Source organism: Paroedura picta, chromosome 7 (assembly GCF_049243985.1).
Source record: "Paroedura picta isolate Pp20150507F chromosome 7, Ppicta_v3.0, whole genome shotgun sequence".
In the NCBI taxonomy this organism is placed as follows: domain Eukaryota; kingdom Metazoa; phylum Chordata; class Lepidosauria; order Squamata; family Gekkonidae; genus Paroedura; species Paroedura picta.
This window is the reverse complement of record NC_135375.1, coordinates 98192055-98207762: the sequence shown is the minus strand read 5'-3', so window position 1 is coordinate 98207762 and position 15708 is coordinate 98192055. Positions and strand designations below refer to the sequence as shown.

Sequence of the window (15708 nt, the reverse complement as noted above, 5' to 3'; positions counted from 1 at the left end):
CGATATGTCTGCCACGTCCACTTTCTCCTCATCGAGTTCCCCCCAACAAGCAAAACTCTATTCATGATTTGAAATCATGTGGAGCTGTTTAATTGACCTCAAGTCAGTGGGATTCCCAAGAAGAGGAAATTGCCCTTTAAACCCAAGAGGCTCCCCTCTATTAGATCTCTATAGAGACAGACATGCCCCCTTCCACGTTTTATTTACAGTGCCCTACAGATCAATATTATGCATGTCCATGCTGACGTGTCCAGCTGGGGTTTACACTCAGGTTAGCAGTGCTAGTCATGTAAGTCATATATTTTCTTTTTCAGTAATATTCCTATGGAGGCAGGCCCTTTTTTCTTCAGAAAAGGGGAATTAGAGCTGGGGGAGTGGGATGTGTCAAGAAGAAAGAGGGGGCTGCAAGACTGCATCGACTGGCCGTTCTCCCTCTCCGAACTTCTGCGTTCAAAAAAGACTGTGACCTCAGACTCCTTGGGGGGGGGGGATCAATGAATGCATGCACCAAAGGAAGCACGAAGCATGCTCCTAATTCCAATGAAGTTGCACGGAGGCGACCCAAAACGTTCTGGAGAGGCTTTTTTAAAAAAGGCACACTGTCCTTTGCAGAAACCTTTGCAGATTCAAATCATCGGGATGACATAGCCTTTTCCCCAGCCAATAAACCTGTCATGCAGAGGGATCCTGCAGCTTACTGCAGGACCCTCCATGCCCAGACTCAGGAGGTTACTGCAGGCAGAAACAAGACCCCAAGTCTGTCGTGCATTTCCATCAGTAAGACCTCCCCCCTCATTCCCCCCCCCATTCTTAGCCAAGGACCCATCGCTGCAAGCATGAAGTCCAGGGGGTCGGCCCCAGGACACCCCCGAGTCCGCAAGACGGCCCCGCGAGAGAGCGAAGAAGGAGACATCCCGGGACCGCGAGGCGAGAGCTGCAGAGCATTGGAGCCGAAGGCGGGGAAGGAGAGCGTTTCAGCACCAAGGACATCTCCCCGCGACCGGGCGGTGCCGCCTACAACCAAGGACGCGTTGCCGTGCATGGCAGCTTCAGCACCTAGGACAGCTCCCCCGCCTCTCGCCCTGCAGGCGCTCAAAAAGACGCGGAAAATACCTTTTTCTTCTCGTCTCCAGCGGTCGGGGGCTCCGCAGTTCTGCCTCCTCCGAGTTGGGAAGAGGATGTTCCGTTTTCCCCCCCTTTTTTCCCTCCCCTCTCCTCCCCCCTCTCTCTCTCTTCCACCAGTTTCCTTAGCAGATCAAGCTCCTGTTACTCGCCGGGTCCATGTGTGTGTCTCCGGGAGCGAGACGCCGTTGCCAAAAGAGCTGGCCAATAGGTCAGGCGCAAGAACTTCTCAGCCCTGGGACAACGTCCGGGGCACGACCAGGAGCCAGCCGGGGAGGGAGGGGAAAGGCAAGCCCAACGCTCACCGCGACTTTAACGACTCCCTCTTTTTTATCACGGGATTTCCGGACCATCCCACTAACACTGTTCCCTCCTTACACTACGCTGGGGCCTGCCTCCTCCTCCCCTCCTCCTCCTCCCCCCCTCCCCGCTACCGAGGCTGCTGGATCGGCATTTCTCGCTCGCCTCTGGCTTATTCCCCCCACCCACCCCGTCCCCGATCCCACGGTAAGGGTGGCAGGAGCTCAGCCTCTATGCTTGCCGCAGCCTCAATGCCTGCCGCTTTGCACACACCTGCAGTCGGGGAGGGGTTAAACTGGGGGGGGAGGGCTGGTCCGGAGGAGGGGTGGCTCATCTAACCTGCGGCCATCTGGATGCCTTGAGGGGGGGAGGGGAATACCCCGAAAAGGTCTTGCCCGCTTGTAGCTGTCACCGACCGGCGGGGGGAAAGGAAGGAGGGAAGCCAGGCAGGGGCCAGCCGCTGCGATTCTCTTTGCGGAAACTGAACACGGTGCTATGAGCGATCCTCTTTGGGGTCGGTCTAATTGGAAATCTGGGGTGGGGGGTGCTCGAGAGGCGGTTTGGACCTGGGGCGGGGGAGACGCCGAGTCAGCAGTTTGCTTGGCCTCTCCGAAGCGGAGCTCTCCCGCCTCCGGCCCCGTGACTGCGCTCCTTCTCCCCCCACGCCGGGCTCGAAAAAGCGGCGAGCGGAAACGAAGCGGGAAGCAAAACAAGGAGCCGGGCGAACTCGGAAAGGGCACGGCAAGGTTGAACGGGAGCAGAGCGGCTGCCGGAGGCCTGCAGCGGGTGAGGTTGGTGGGAAAGAGGGCTGGGCCGTCTCCCCCCTCCCCCCCTTCCAAGGGGGCGTCTGAAGGTTACAGTGCGGTGTGGCTGGAGAACGTCAACGGGGCGTGGGAGCGCCTGCCCGGGAGGCCGGGGGGGGGGGTTCGGGGGGGAGGCCTCAGGCGGAGAAGCCGAGCCCGGGGAACGAGGGGGGCGAACTCGTCCGCCCTTGGGCTCCCCCCTCCCGCGCTGCGAGTGCTGCAATCGCGCCCGTTTCCTCCCGACTCTGCTGCAGCCGCGGTCAGCTGATGGAGCCTCCCCTGGCTCCGGAGGTTCCGCTCTTCTGCTGGCGCGACGGGAAGGCAGCGGGCCCGGGCAGACTGCAACAAAGAGGGGAGGGGGAGGAATGGCGGGCCGGCCGTCCAATGGCAGAGGCGGAAAGCGACGGCGAGGCGGGGACGGAGAGGGATTTTGCTGAAAAGGCAAAGCGGGGCGAGAGGCCACGCGGCGGCCCCTCGGAGTCCCTCGGCTTCGAGGGGAAAGGAGCCCAAAGAAGTCCGGCGTGGGCCTAAGGGGTGGGGCTGACCTGACCCATGGGGGGGGGGGGGCTGTATGCCTTGCAGCCCGATCCGATGCACGTTGAGAGGTCAAGATGCCTGGGGCTGACCCTAAATCTCAAGCCATTTTTTTAAAAGGTAGGATCCTGAACTAGAGTTTAATCCAGTGGTAGGCAAACTGTGGCCCTCCAGATGTCCATGGACTACAATTCCCATGCAAATGCTGGCAGGGGCTCTTGGGAATTGTAGTCCATGGACATCTGGAGGGCTGCAGTTTGCCTACCCCTGGTTTAATCTTTTCTCCTGGTCCTTCCACTCACCTCCTTCTGGCAGGGCTCCTTCACATGTGTCTAGCTTCGCCCCTGCAGCAATCAGCACATGCTAGGGCAGCGGGGGTGACGTCTCCGCTACGGCTTCCCTGCGGCCTCCTGTGCAGTTCACGTCTCCAAAGGACTGGCGTCACTTGGGCTGAAATAAATCAAGTCTTCCTCCAGGCCACTGTTGTGCGCAGTCATAGGTCCTTGTTAATGCATGGAGTGGCCCGATGAGGCAGGGCTTTTGACACCCTCTTCTCATTCTGCACCAGATGGATAATGCACTTTCTGTGCAGAAGTATGTTTCCCTGTTTTGCACAGGAAAATCCAGTAGCAAAAGCGCATTGAAAGTGCATTATCCAACATGGGGCGGAGGAGATCTCTGCTGCAGATTACCACTGCTTAACTGGTTTCTCCCAGAACATTATGGGTCCTGTAGGCTTGTCAATGGATCTAGGAAGCCCCAACTAATGGGTTTCAGTGAACTACAATTCCCAGAATTCTTTGGAGGAAGCAACAATGGATAAGATTTGTATCAAGCCCATGGCATCAGAAGGTTCAAACCTGTGTGTGTGTGTGTGTGTGTGTGTGTGTGTGTGTGTGTGTTTGAGAGAGAGAGAGAATCCTTCCAGATTACAGAATAAATAAATATTTATTTATTTATATCCCACCACTCCCATACAATGGCTCATGGTGAGTCACAACGTTTTCATTAAAAAACCCATTAAAACCCCCATTAAAAGGACATACCAATGCAATACAGAAAAAACACAGCAAACGAGGCGATAAATAACACTATCCCCATGCCCAAAAGACTGATAAACCCACTATCGGGGAGGGAGAGGGGCCTAGCTGGCAACAACTCAGGTGCTAACACCAGCCCTGGGAGGGGGGTCATGATCTTTCTCAAGAGCTCTCAAGACACAGTGTAGTGGTTAGGGTCACAGTAGGATCTCAGAGGTGCATCCCTCTACTACAGAAGTTTCCAAGATAACCTTGGGCCTGCTTCTTTCTCTTCTCTTAGCCTAGCTCAAAGGCAAAAAGCTGCTCAGAGTCTCCATTGGAAGCAGGATATCAATAAGCAAGCCAACACCCACAAAGCTCCTTGATTTCATTAAGGAATAACTAGAGCCAGCCTCTGAATACAAGGAAGAGTTTGTCTGGCGGGCCAGACAAACAAGGCACAGAGGCCTGAGCTTTCTTTTCCTTCAGTGTCCCTTCCTAGCAATGGTCACAAGCACCTAGCAAGGGGAACTTTGACACCTGAAAACCCAGGGGATTTCCGCATGTGGTAAATGTAGCGTTATGTTTGCTGAAAGAAGTCGCTATATTCTGACCCCTGCACATGACATCATCAACATCCAGCATCTGGGCAGCAACCAATTTGACACATCCTCAATTTTAAAGCACAATTTCAGGAATCACAAAAAGTGGATTCACCAACCTAAAAAGTGCGATCTACCGGCAAACAACCAGCAGGCAACCAGCAGAAGGAACGTATAGAGGCTCAAACACACTATAGTCAGCTCTGGAATGTACCACCCTCACACCCACCTCTCTCTCCCTTCTTCCCGTGAATGGGAATTTTTTTCTTTTTAAAAATGGCAACATGCATGGAACAACAAATACATGTATTCACACGTAGGAGAGGCTAGCGACACATGGAAGCAAATTTTATTCAGTGATGTGTCACAAAGGGTTTTCTTTTTTATAAAGCAGTGAACGTTTTAAACTCCTCACAGCATTGTGAAAGCCACATGTTTTTTGCATACCCCGGCAACCCCCCCTAAAAATGTCTGATTTCCCCAAACTGGGACTGATTTTCCATTACCAAACGGGCACATAATGTAACATAAGCTGGTTTCATTGCTGATCATCACCGTATCATAGCCACCTAATTGTGCTCATACACAATTTAATTTTTTTTCTAGTCAAAATGTGTTTAGATATATGTTCGTTTACACGGCTGCAAAATAAATGCCGGTGACTGCGCTCTCTGTAGACAAAGGAAACGTTGCTGGCAAGAATTCAATTGGACTTGTGATCCCATTAGACAAATATACGTGGCCAAGCAAGCTCCTGATCCAATCAGGAGTCGAGAATTCCCCTGGGCGGAGTGAAGTGGGAAGCAAGAAAAACAAAACTGGATTCTGTGGCCAACCATCTTTTCTTTCATGCCTAGGACGAGATGGAGTCCACCTCTCAGCAGACTTCCCAGGCATTGACCTTCCAGGCTAGTGACAGGGGACCTACTTGGAGGGACGCTGAGGTCAGAGACCCATGCATCCACTAGTTAACTCGATCATTGACTGGGGTTTCCATTCTTTGGATGGTACCGTTCTTTTGATGTTTCCTCTTGACATGTGATCAAGAGTTCTATCAGGGAGGCCAGCCAGTTTAATTCATGGGCGTTATATTCCCGGCCTCAACCATAGGCGTGGTGGAGTAGTTCTGTCTTGCAGGCCCTGTGGAACTAAGGCCCCGTGGTGCCCTGATCTCAGTTGGTAGAGCATTCCGCCAGGCTGAGGCTAGGGAAGAAAAAGCCCTAGCCCTGGCTGAGGCCAGTCTCGCTTCTTTGGGGCCAGGGACCATGAACAAGTCTTCTTCTTCCTTCTTCTGTCTGGAGATCTGCTGTAATTCTGGGAGAATTCCAACCCTTACCTGATTGCAGTCAGCCCTAGCTGGACCCCTATGTCAGAGATCTAATAAACCTCAGTGAGATGCCTGAAGTGGCCCAAACATGGACAGATTCCCCAAAATCCTCCCCCAAATCTAGCCCTAAGCCCAAAAGTAATGATGGAAACAGTAGTGTAATAATTGGAATGTCACTAATGGGGTTGAACAGCAATCTCTCCTGAGAGCTTTGTCAAAGCATGATGAACACAGAACCTCTTTGGGTTGTTTTCAAGGACTTTCCTTTTGAAGTTTCTGTTTGGAGATGGCAGGTGCTGGGAGTGCTTTTTACAGGCCAATGGGACTGTTTTGATTCCTGACAGCTGAGGACAGGCCTCTCCTTCTTTGGAAGCTTTGGTGTTGATTTAATGTACCTTCCCGGCTATTATTTGTGCATTTCATTCCTCTCAACAACTTAGGTCCTGCCTTTTTGACCTTTTGAAAGTGCTCCAGGCAGCTTGGAACAAATCTCAAGCATCACTTAAACAAATAACCAGCAACAAAGGAGACATCTTCTTGGTCAATAAACATAGCAATGGGCAGATCAATACACAAACAGATAAAAGGAGTGAAAAAGCAACAACAAAGTAGAAGCAACAGATAACAGGAATATGTTTGCATTTCTGCTCTCTGTTTTGGCTAGTTTGTAGCAGGACTCAGAATAAGGACTCTGGGCCAAAGGTTAAAGCCTATTGGACTGGAAATAAAATAAATAAAAGTCTTCACCCACCACAGACTTCAGACAGCAAAGCACACCTTAAAGGGAAGGGGCTACTAAATAGATTGCGCACACGTTGGATAATGTGCTTTCAGTGCATTTCAAAAGCAGATTTTGGGACCATTTCTGCACTGGGAACTTTGCTTTCCTGGCTCTCGTGTGGGAACATAAATCTGGGGCAGATGAGGTGCACCAGGCCAAATGCTCACCCAGTGCGGGAGCAGGAAGAGGTGGGGCAACCTGCCCCAGATCAAACTCCAGCCTGTAGCCTGGTGCAGAGCCTCCAGTGTGGAAGTAGCCCCTGTTTTTCTGTGCAGGACAATCCAGCTGCAAAAGCACAGTGAAAGCGCATTATCCAACGTGTGCGGAATGAGCAATAGCCTATCCAGAGTGCTGAGCTTGTTATTCCTGTTCGGCCTCTGAACCTATTAAATAGCTTCATTATACTGTTTACTAATTTACTACTGCTTTACCCCTCTTGCTATAGATATGGTAACTGGCTCAGAAGAAGTGTGACTGGTCTCAAAGAAAGGGCATTTGGCCTCGAGTGGGGCCAGGGCAAGCAAATAAAATTAAATGGGGCTCTCCCTCTGCAGAGTCCCTCACCCAAATGATGGCCAGGTTAAGAGCTGCGGCTTCTCATCTGGCGAGCCGGGTTTGATTTCCTGCTCCTCCACGTGCAGCCAGCTGGGTGGCCTTGGGCTCGCCACAGCACTGCTAAAGCTGTTCTCACAGAACAGCCTCTCTCAGGGCACGCTCAGCCCCACTGACCTGTTGTGGGGAGAGGAAGGGAAGATGATTGGAAGCCGCTACGAGACTCCTTTTGGTCATGAAAAGTGAGGTATTAAAAGCCAGCTCTTCTTCCTCATGTGCAGGATTGGAGCAATGAACCTGTTTCTCCAGATTAGAGGCCGCCATGTTAGCCACTACACCAAGCTGGCTGTCAAAAAGTTCTAAAGATGGAATGTCTCATGGATACTGCCCTCTGGTAATTGATGACAGAAAAGGAAACAGATCCAGGTGGGCCACCGTATGGGTCTGAAGCAGCAGAACGAAGCTAGAGTCCTGCGGCACTGCTAAGACCAATCAGGTTTTACTCAAGGCGTAAGCTGTCGTGTGCACGCACACTTCCCCAAGACACGATGCGAGGCTTCTGCTGGCAAAGCAGGAATGCACAGGTGTAAACAGCCTCTCTAAGGAATCACGATATTCTGACACGGAAAAAGTGGAAACAGACCGTGATTGACAGGAGAAGAGGAGAAAACAAAAATGATGCCACCGGCGGAGGGGGGGGGAAATGGGAGAGGGGGGAGGGAGGTATAAATAACCACATGAGAAAGAGATGCAAGGAATTAATACCAGGAGACAGTAACCACGCTGCCACGTGAATGCAAATATTGACTCAGTGCAATTCTAAACAGAGTCATGCCCTTCTAGGTCCATTGATTTCAGTGGATTTAGAAGGGCATGACTCTGCTTAGGATGGTACCGCCGACCCTTGGCCAGGTATCCAGTTTGCAGTGGTGCCTTTCGAAAGCAAAGTAAGGAAGCCACTGGGCGTTTGGGGGAAAACCAAGAGCCTTATTAGGCTTTCCTGTGGGGGAAGCGGATTATAACCATAACAGACCTAGCTTGAATTTCTCCGGGACACCAATTATATCTTGGCTGCTAGTCTAGTCAATACGTGCTCCGAGTGGCATGCAGCCTGTAAAACTGACACCTATATGACAAGGATTAAAAATGTAAGCGCTCTGCATAACTATACAATTCACAGCTTAAGATCACCTTGCCATTACCCCACAAAGAAGGGATGACTAAAAATAAGCTAAAGGTTAGCAAGTAGCTATGTTTCAGCCCCCCATATTTTAAGGGGCCCTCGGTGACCTTCAGATATCAGGCTGCCATTTGCGTTGGAGCCAAAGAGTATGTTGTTAAGTGTTTATACCCACAGGTATGTCAAAACAGGGTGCTGAATTCTCCTTTCATGCAACTGCTGCAGCAGCAAGACGCATGGCCTCCAGCTGGAAGGAGCATGAGGCTCCCCCTATGGACTTACGGGGTACAAAACGCAGGGAACTGGCTAAACTAGTGGACCTTGTTCATCACAAGCCACCGGAAGGCTTTTGAAAGCGCTGGGACCGAATATTTGAAATGCTCGTAAGCTTTCCTTATTTCCGTAACCTTTCTGAACTCTTCTGAATATGACGGTTAAAATAATGCAAAAAAGTTATATATACAAAAAATATCAAGTTACTGTAAAAGCTTTCTCGTGCAGCACCTTCAGAGACTAGAGAACTTGAGGGGGTGGGAATCAGAAGAAGAAGAATTGATTCTTATATGCTGCTTTTCTCTACCCAAAGGAGTCTCAAAGCGGCTTACATTCACCTTCCCTTTCCTCTCCCTACAACAGACACCCTCTGAGGGAGGTGAGGCTGAGAGAGCCCTGGTATTACTGAAGAAGAAGAGTTGGTTCTTATATGCTGCTTTTCTCTACCAGAAGGAGCCTCAAAGCAGCTTACAAATACAATCACCTTCCCTTTCCTCTCCCCACAACAGAGAACCTTTGAGGTGGGTGAAGCTGAGAGAGCCCTGATATCACTGCTTGGTCAGGACTGCTTTATCAGCGCTGTGGCAAGCCCAAGGCCACCCAGCTGGCTGCATGTGCGGGAGCGGGCAATCAAACCTGGCTCACCAGATTAGAAGTCTGCACTCCTAACCACTACACCAAGTAGGGGTGGGGGGAAGGAAATAAAAAGGAACATTGACCCTACCTCTACTTCCAGAGCCACAAAATCTCTGGACACCTATTTTTCAAAGCCCTGACACTTCTGCTCTTCGATGGTAATAATTAATCGTGGGAGGAAAGGTAGCATGGTCTAGCTCCATTTATTTATTTGTTGTTAAATTTATATACCTCCATTCTCTGTATCCAGGCTCAGGGTAGTTTACCACATGGAAAAATCAGTTAAAATGCAATGAAAAGAATAATACACCAACTGCTCCAATATAGTCAGTATTCAGCGGTGGGAATACTTGAAAACTCAGTTGCCTTGAAAACCCCATTATTGGGATCACTCTAAGTGAGCTGTCACTTGGTGACATTTCTCTCTCTCTCTCTCTCTCACACACACACACACACACATACACCATTCATGCACGCTTAGATTCCATAGCTCAACTAACCTGAGTAAATTTTCCAAATCTGGCACTTCACTGGGAGCAGTTGGAAAGAGAAATTTTTGACTTCTCAGTCTTGAAGCCGACTGTGAAACCTCCTCACCCCTGAATACCAAGATTTCCAGTGTTTTTCACTCCTGGCATTCCTTGGTTTTATGGGTTTTGAAAGATTTCCAAGGAGGCAGCACTAAAATACTGACAGTCCATTACGGTTCACTCCAAATGACCTCTGTAGGCTATCCATCAAATATGGGATGCCACTGCATGTCACCTATCAAATAAAGTCTATTAAGAAATAATGAGAGCCTCTTGTGGCGCAGAGTGGTAAGGCAGCTGCCTGAAAGCTTTGCCCATGAGGTTGCGAGTTCAATCCCAGCAGCCGGCTCAAGGTTGACGCAGCCTTCCATCCTTCCGAGGTCGGTAAAATGAGTACCCAGCTTGCTGCTGGGGGGTAAACGGTAATGACTGGGGAAGGCACTGGCAAACCACCCCATATTGAGTCTGCCATGAAAACGCTAGAGGGTGTCACCCCAAGGGTCAGACATGACTCGGTGCTTGCACAGGGGATACCTTTACCTTTACCTTTTAAGAAATAATGGGACCCTGCTTGTCCATGTGTTCCTGGTCTTTGCAATCCATTCCAAGAATTGCCAAGTTCTTTAGAAGCTTGTTTGCAACATGTAAAACATACTCAGAGGCCAGTTCTAAACAAGTATACTTGAGTAACTTAACCACAAGATAAGAGAGGAGAACCAGCGTTGGATGAAAGCAAAGGCCCCCTGGGCTAGCATCCTGTTTCCAACAGGGTCCCGTCAGGTGCCACAGGGAAGCAGCGCCACTGGCTACTGCCCTCCTCTGCTGACTGCTCCCTGTCCTCTGATCCTTTTCGAATCCTAAGGTCTCCCCCATGTCTTCATAGCCGGTGTCAGGCCTGTCCTTCATAAATGTGTCTTGCCGCCTTTGAAATCCATCTCAGCTGGGGGCCACCAGTAGATCTCATGGCCTACGGCAGGAGTAGTCAACCTGTGGTCCTCCAGATGTCCATGGACTACAATTCCCATGAATTGTAATCCATGGACATCTGGAGGACCACAGGTTGACTACCCCTGCGTGTCAATTGCACTTCCTTTTTTTCTATCATGGATCTACTACTGGCCAGTTTCATAGGATGACCCGCAAGTTCTAATGTTATGGGAACATGAGAAAAGATACTTTTAGTTCTGGGAACCTGGCTGATCTAATTGATCAAGAGTGGAGGACTCTAATCGGGAGAACCAGGTTTGATTTCCCACTCCTCCAACATGCAGCCTGCTGGGTGATGTTGGGCTAGTTACAGTTTTCTTAGAGTAGTTCTCATAGAGCTGTCTCAGTCCCACCTACCTCACAGGGTGTCTGTTGTGAGGTGAGGAAGGGAAAGCTGTTTGCAAGCTGCTTTGGGACTCCAGATAAAGAGGAGTATTTAAAAAACAGCACTTTTCATCTTCTCATTTTACACTGTGCATGACTTGGCAGACCTCTGGGATACATAACCCTATGGCAGGCTTTCTCAACCAGGGTTTTGTGAAATCCTGGGGTTTTGTGACAACCCTGGAATGGTTTCCTGAATGTGTGGGCGTTAATTAGTATATATATTTTAAATTTGTTAAAACATGTATGAGGTGATATGACCATATATGGGCATGTTGACCCAGCCACCTCTCCCAAAAAGGCCAATGATGGGCCTGGAGGGGGCAGGAAGGGGGAAGCCTCTACACAGCTCTGCTTCCCAGCCGTATTCTGCACGATCGTGCCACTTCTGGGGTTTCTCGAAGCCTGAAGAATGTCTCAAAGGATTCTCCATGGTAAAAAAGCAGAAAAAGGCCCGCCTAAGGTGACCTTTTGCAGGGACGTATGGGAAGCGAACCCCCCCCAAGTTACAGAATCCATGCCATTTTACATCTGAGAAGTCTGTTTTAACTCATCGAATACCGAAACGTACTTTTTCGAAGCACCAACTTTCAAAATGGGGAGGGGGGCAGTGTTGTAAATGATGAATCATTCTGATGAGTAATGTGTGGGTAGATGAAATTTTAAGTATCGAGGCATTTCTGTTTCGTATGCCTGAATTAAAAAGGTGGCTGATTAGGAGTCACCAGGGGGGAAATGCATAAAGAATTCAGTGAATGCTACCCAGCCCTGGAATACTGGCGCTGTTTAAAAACGGCAATCAGGGCATTAATTTGGCACATGCCCATGGGAGAAGACAAGGAGGCAAGGCCTCCAGCTTGCGCAAAGAGAGTAATCTGCCACTCACTTGTACTGGCGGTGCCTCCAAATGCGTGTAAGGATGGAAATCAGGGCTTATTATAAACTAAGCAGCGCTTCCGAGCCAACTGCCAAAGCATAGAAGGAAAGGGAACAGCATGATTACCAGACGCAGTCCAAGTTCTCAGCAAGAAGATGTGAAGAACTGGTTTTTGGTTCCCTGCCTTTTATTATCTGAAGGAGTCTCAAAGGGGCTGATAATTGCCTTCCCTTTCTCTCCCCACAACTGACACCAAGTGAGGTAGATAAGGCTGAAAGAGCTCTGAGAGAACTGTGACTGGCCCAAGGTCACCCAGTAGGTCTCATGTGTCTCAAAGGGGCTTACAATTGCCTCCCCTTCCTCTCCCCACAACTGACACCCAGTGAAGTTAGTGAGGCTGGCAAAGCTCTGCGAGAACTGTGACTGGTCCAAGGTCACCCAGCTGGCTGCATGTGGAGGAGCCGGGAATCAAACCTGGTTCTCCAGATTAGACAATGCCACTTTCAACCACTACACCACTCTGGCTGTAGACCAAATAGTGTTTCCCACAGTCCTTGTGTGTGTGGGTTTGGAGAATCCTGTCCCTTTAATCACTGCCCTTTACAACACATTGAGCTTATATTTATAAAAAGACAGACAACATTTTCTTCCAGGGCCTATTCTGCACACAATAGATAATGCACTTTCAATGCACTTTCAAAATAGATTTTCCTGTTCCGCACAGGACAATCCAGCTGCCAAAGCACATTGAAAGTGCATTATCCTATGTGTGCAGAATGGGCCCAGGTCTCTTGGCAATCTAGTGGGGGCAATAATACAGGCTTGATTCCTCACTCCTCCTCTGCATGCAGCCTGCTGGGTGACCTTGGGCCACTCACAGTTCTTGCAGAGCTCTCTCAGCCATACCTACCTGACCAGATATCTCTGGTTAGCAAGGGAAGGTGACTGTAAGTCCCTTTGAGACTCCTTTGGGCAGTGAAAAACAGGACACAAAAAACCCTCAGCTCTTCTTTGCTCAGTGGTATGCACAAAACCACTCATCGTGTGAAACGCAGAATTTCCCCACATTTCTCTCTGTCCCTCCATCCCCTTCCAGTTCCTGGTTGAGGCACCCGTTATGGCAAAACCGCCACATCATTTGTAGGGAAGTGGAATGAAGAAGGCTAAAGGGGGCAAAATCATTCCTCCTTCCTCCTAGCAAGCACACCTCCACTGAGGAACGGGGTCAGTTTCCGCCCGTTTGTCCCACCTCATTCAAGCGCAACGACCTGCACGGCTGTCCCTCCACCTGGTTCCTGTGACATCAGGCGGGAATGATCATTCCAGAATCCAGAACGAGCTGTGGGAACCCAGGAAGAGGCCATGTGCCTCCTATGCATGGACCTTTGGGCGCCTGCCGCTGTGTTTGAAAATGCTATCATTCCCGTGATTATATTTTGTTATCGATTGCCGAGCACACTGCTTGCAGAGCATTTTTGCCAAACAATGGCTGTAGCAAAATGAGTAACCAAGTGACCAAAGAAGGGGACTCATTCAAGACAAAGGTTCTCTGATGCTACGGCAAAACAAACAACGGGGGTGGGAGGAATGGGGGACTCTGGCTGCTCAGCTGTAGGGATGACATCTGACCGAGTTCTAAAAAATTATGCTTCAAGGGAATGTGTATTCTCGAGGATGCTGCTGACCTTCGTGTTCGGAAGAGGCTCTCAAGGGCAAGGAAATTCATCTGCCTTCCAGATGGTCATTGCCAAGTACTTGGTATAGGTCACAGACAGAAAAGCAACATCCAGTTACCTACAGTTAGATGAGCCTTTCTCAACTATTTTTTTACCATTGAGAAACTCCTGAAACATTCCTCAGGCGTTGAGAAACCCCAGAAGTGGCATAATCATGTAGAATGTGGTTGGGAAGCATAGCTGTGGACACGCCCACCCAGGACTCCACCTTTTCCCACCCCCTCCAGGCCCATCACTGGCCATACGGGGGGAAACAGGTTGACATGACCATATATGGTCATATCACCCAATAAATGTTTAACGTTTTTTTAAAGATTAAAAATTATTTAACTCCCACCCATTTGGGAAACCTTGTTGACCCCCCTCCCCCTTCCAAAAATGGCCAATGAGAGGCCTAGAGAGGATGGGAAGAGGAGGGGCTTGGTGTGGGCATGTGTACAGCTCTGCTTCCCAACCGTATTCTGCATGATTGCACCACTTCTGGGGTTTCCCGGAGCCTGAAGAATGTTTGAGCTGCCCTAAAGCAGTGGCCAACTTTGGCCACCTCATGAGAAGGAAGAACTCCCTGGGAGCGATTGAGGGCAAAAGAAGGGGACGACAGAGAATGAGGTGGCTGGATGGACTCACTGAAGCAATAAGTGCAAACTTAAATGGACTCCGGGGAATGGTAGAGGACAGGAAGGCCTGGAGGATCATTGTCCGTGGGGTCGCGATGGGTTGGACATGACTTTGCACCTAACAACAACAAAAGCAGCGCCCCCCAATCTTTTTATCACCAGGGATCGGTCAACACTTGACAATTTTACTGAGGCCTGGGGGGGGGGTAGTCTTCGGCCGAGGGATGCCATCGCCGCTGCCGGCTGAACCCCTACTCCACTTGCTTACCCACTAGTGCCCCTGACTTCCTGCCGCCCCCTGGGGGTGTTGCCAGCAGCAGCTGTGCAGTGCCAAGCCAAGGGGGAGCCCCAGCCATGGCAGCTGCTGGAGCGCACCAAAGGTGAGCCGGTGGCAGAGTGGCAGGGCAGCCCTCAAGGTAGCAGCCAGGGAGGAGGACGAGGAGGGGCCACGGTCCGGTACTGACTGATCCACGGACCGGTACTGGTCCCCAGACCGGGGGTTGGGGACCACTGCCCTAAAGCATCCATGATAAGTATCTGCCTAGCTGCTGCCTGAAGACGGCCAGTGAGGGGAAGCTCACTGTCAGATCCCTGTTGACTTCCTCAATGAACACACTCAGCATTAGCAACACAGACAGTTTACTGGGATAGCAATATGAAGCTCATGATTATTCCAGCTGAAACAGAGTCGATAGGCAACACACACTGATCAATACAACCCCACCTCCAACTGACAACAGATGGACTGTCTCCTGTTCCCAGGAAAAGTGGGCGAACGAGTCTTGTGCCACAGGGGCACATGACATCATTTGGGCGAGAGTGACTCAGGGCCAGCCTCATCAATAACATCCGAGTTCCCCTCTCCCACAGTTCCGTCCTTCCAAGAGAAAACTGGCAACTAGACTACACAAATGAGCAAGCCGTGCACAGCAACAAAATCAGTTACAATCGGTTACCTTTTCCCATTGACAGATGACAATTCACAGAAGGACAAGGGATGCTGACAGCTGACACGGACAGGATCATGGCAGGAGGCTGGCGTCCAGGCAGATCCTGCCACTCACCACCTCCTTAGGCCGCCTGCTCCACTGCTGGGATGCCGAAATCCTCTTTGTGTGGCCAGAGGTCATCTTCTGATGACATCATCCGTCACACACAGACATGCAGACCTCCGAGGCACCCCGAATGCTTCCAGATAAACACGCATGTCTCTGCACACACCTTTTAACCTGAGGCGGTCTTTCTGTAGACCCGTGGATTCGATTTGCATCACAAAGCTGACGAAACATCTTTCAATGGAATGTCAGCGATAGGCCGGCACTTGCCATGGAGACCGCTAAGCGAGGAGTTAGAATACAAAACAGAATCGAAGCCTAGAGGGGTCATTAACTCTGCGTTGCCGGCATGGCAGACAAAAGACCAAACAACCATATTCAGAAGAGTGGTAA

The 15708-nt window shown here is 50.2% G+C and overlaps 1 protein-coding gene across 2 annotated transcripts in view; it reads right to left on the bottom strand.

Moving 5' to 3' along the window:
- Positions 1–15239, bottom strand: part of CPLX1 (complexin 1) — a 180826-nt gene extending 165587 nt beyond the window's left edge. The window contains exon 1 of one of the 2 annotated variants that reach the window (XM_077345591.1): positions 15217–15239. The gene's annotated coding sequence lies outside the window, so the exon portion shown is untranslated. Of the gene's footprint in view, positions 1–1113; positions 1501–15216 lie in introns of those variants that run through there. The other variant, XM_077345589.1, reaches the window with a different exon arrangement.
- Positions 15240–15708: the final 469 nt, after the last annotated feature.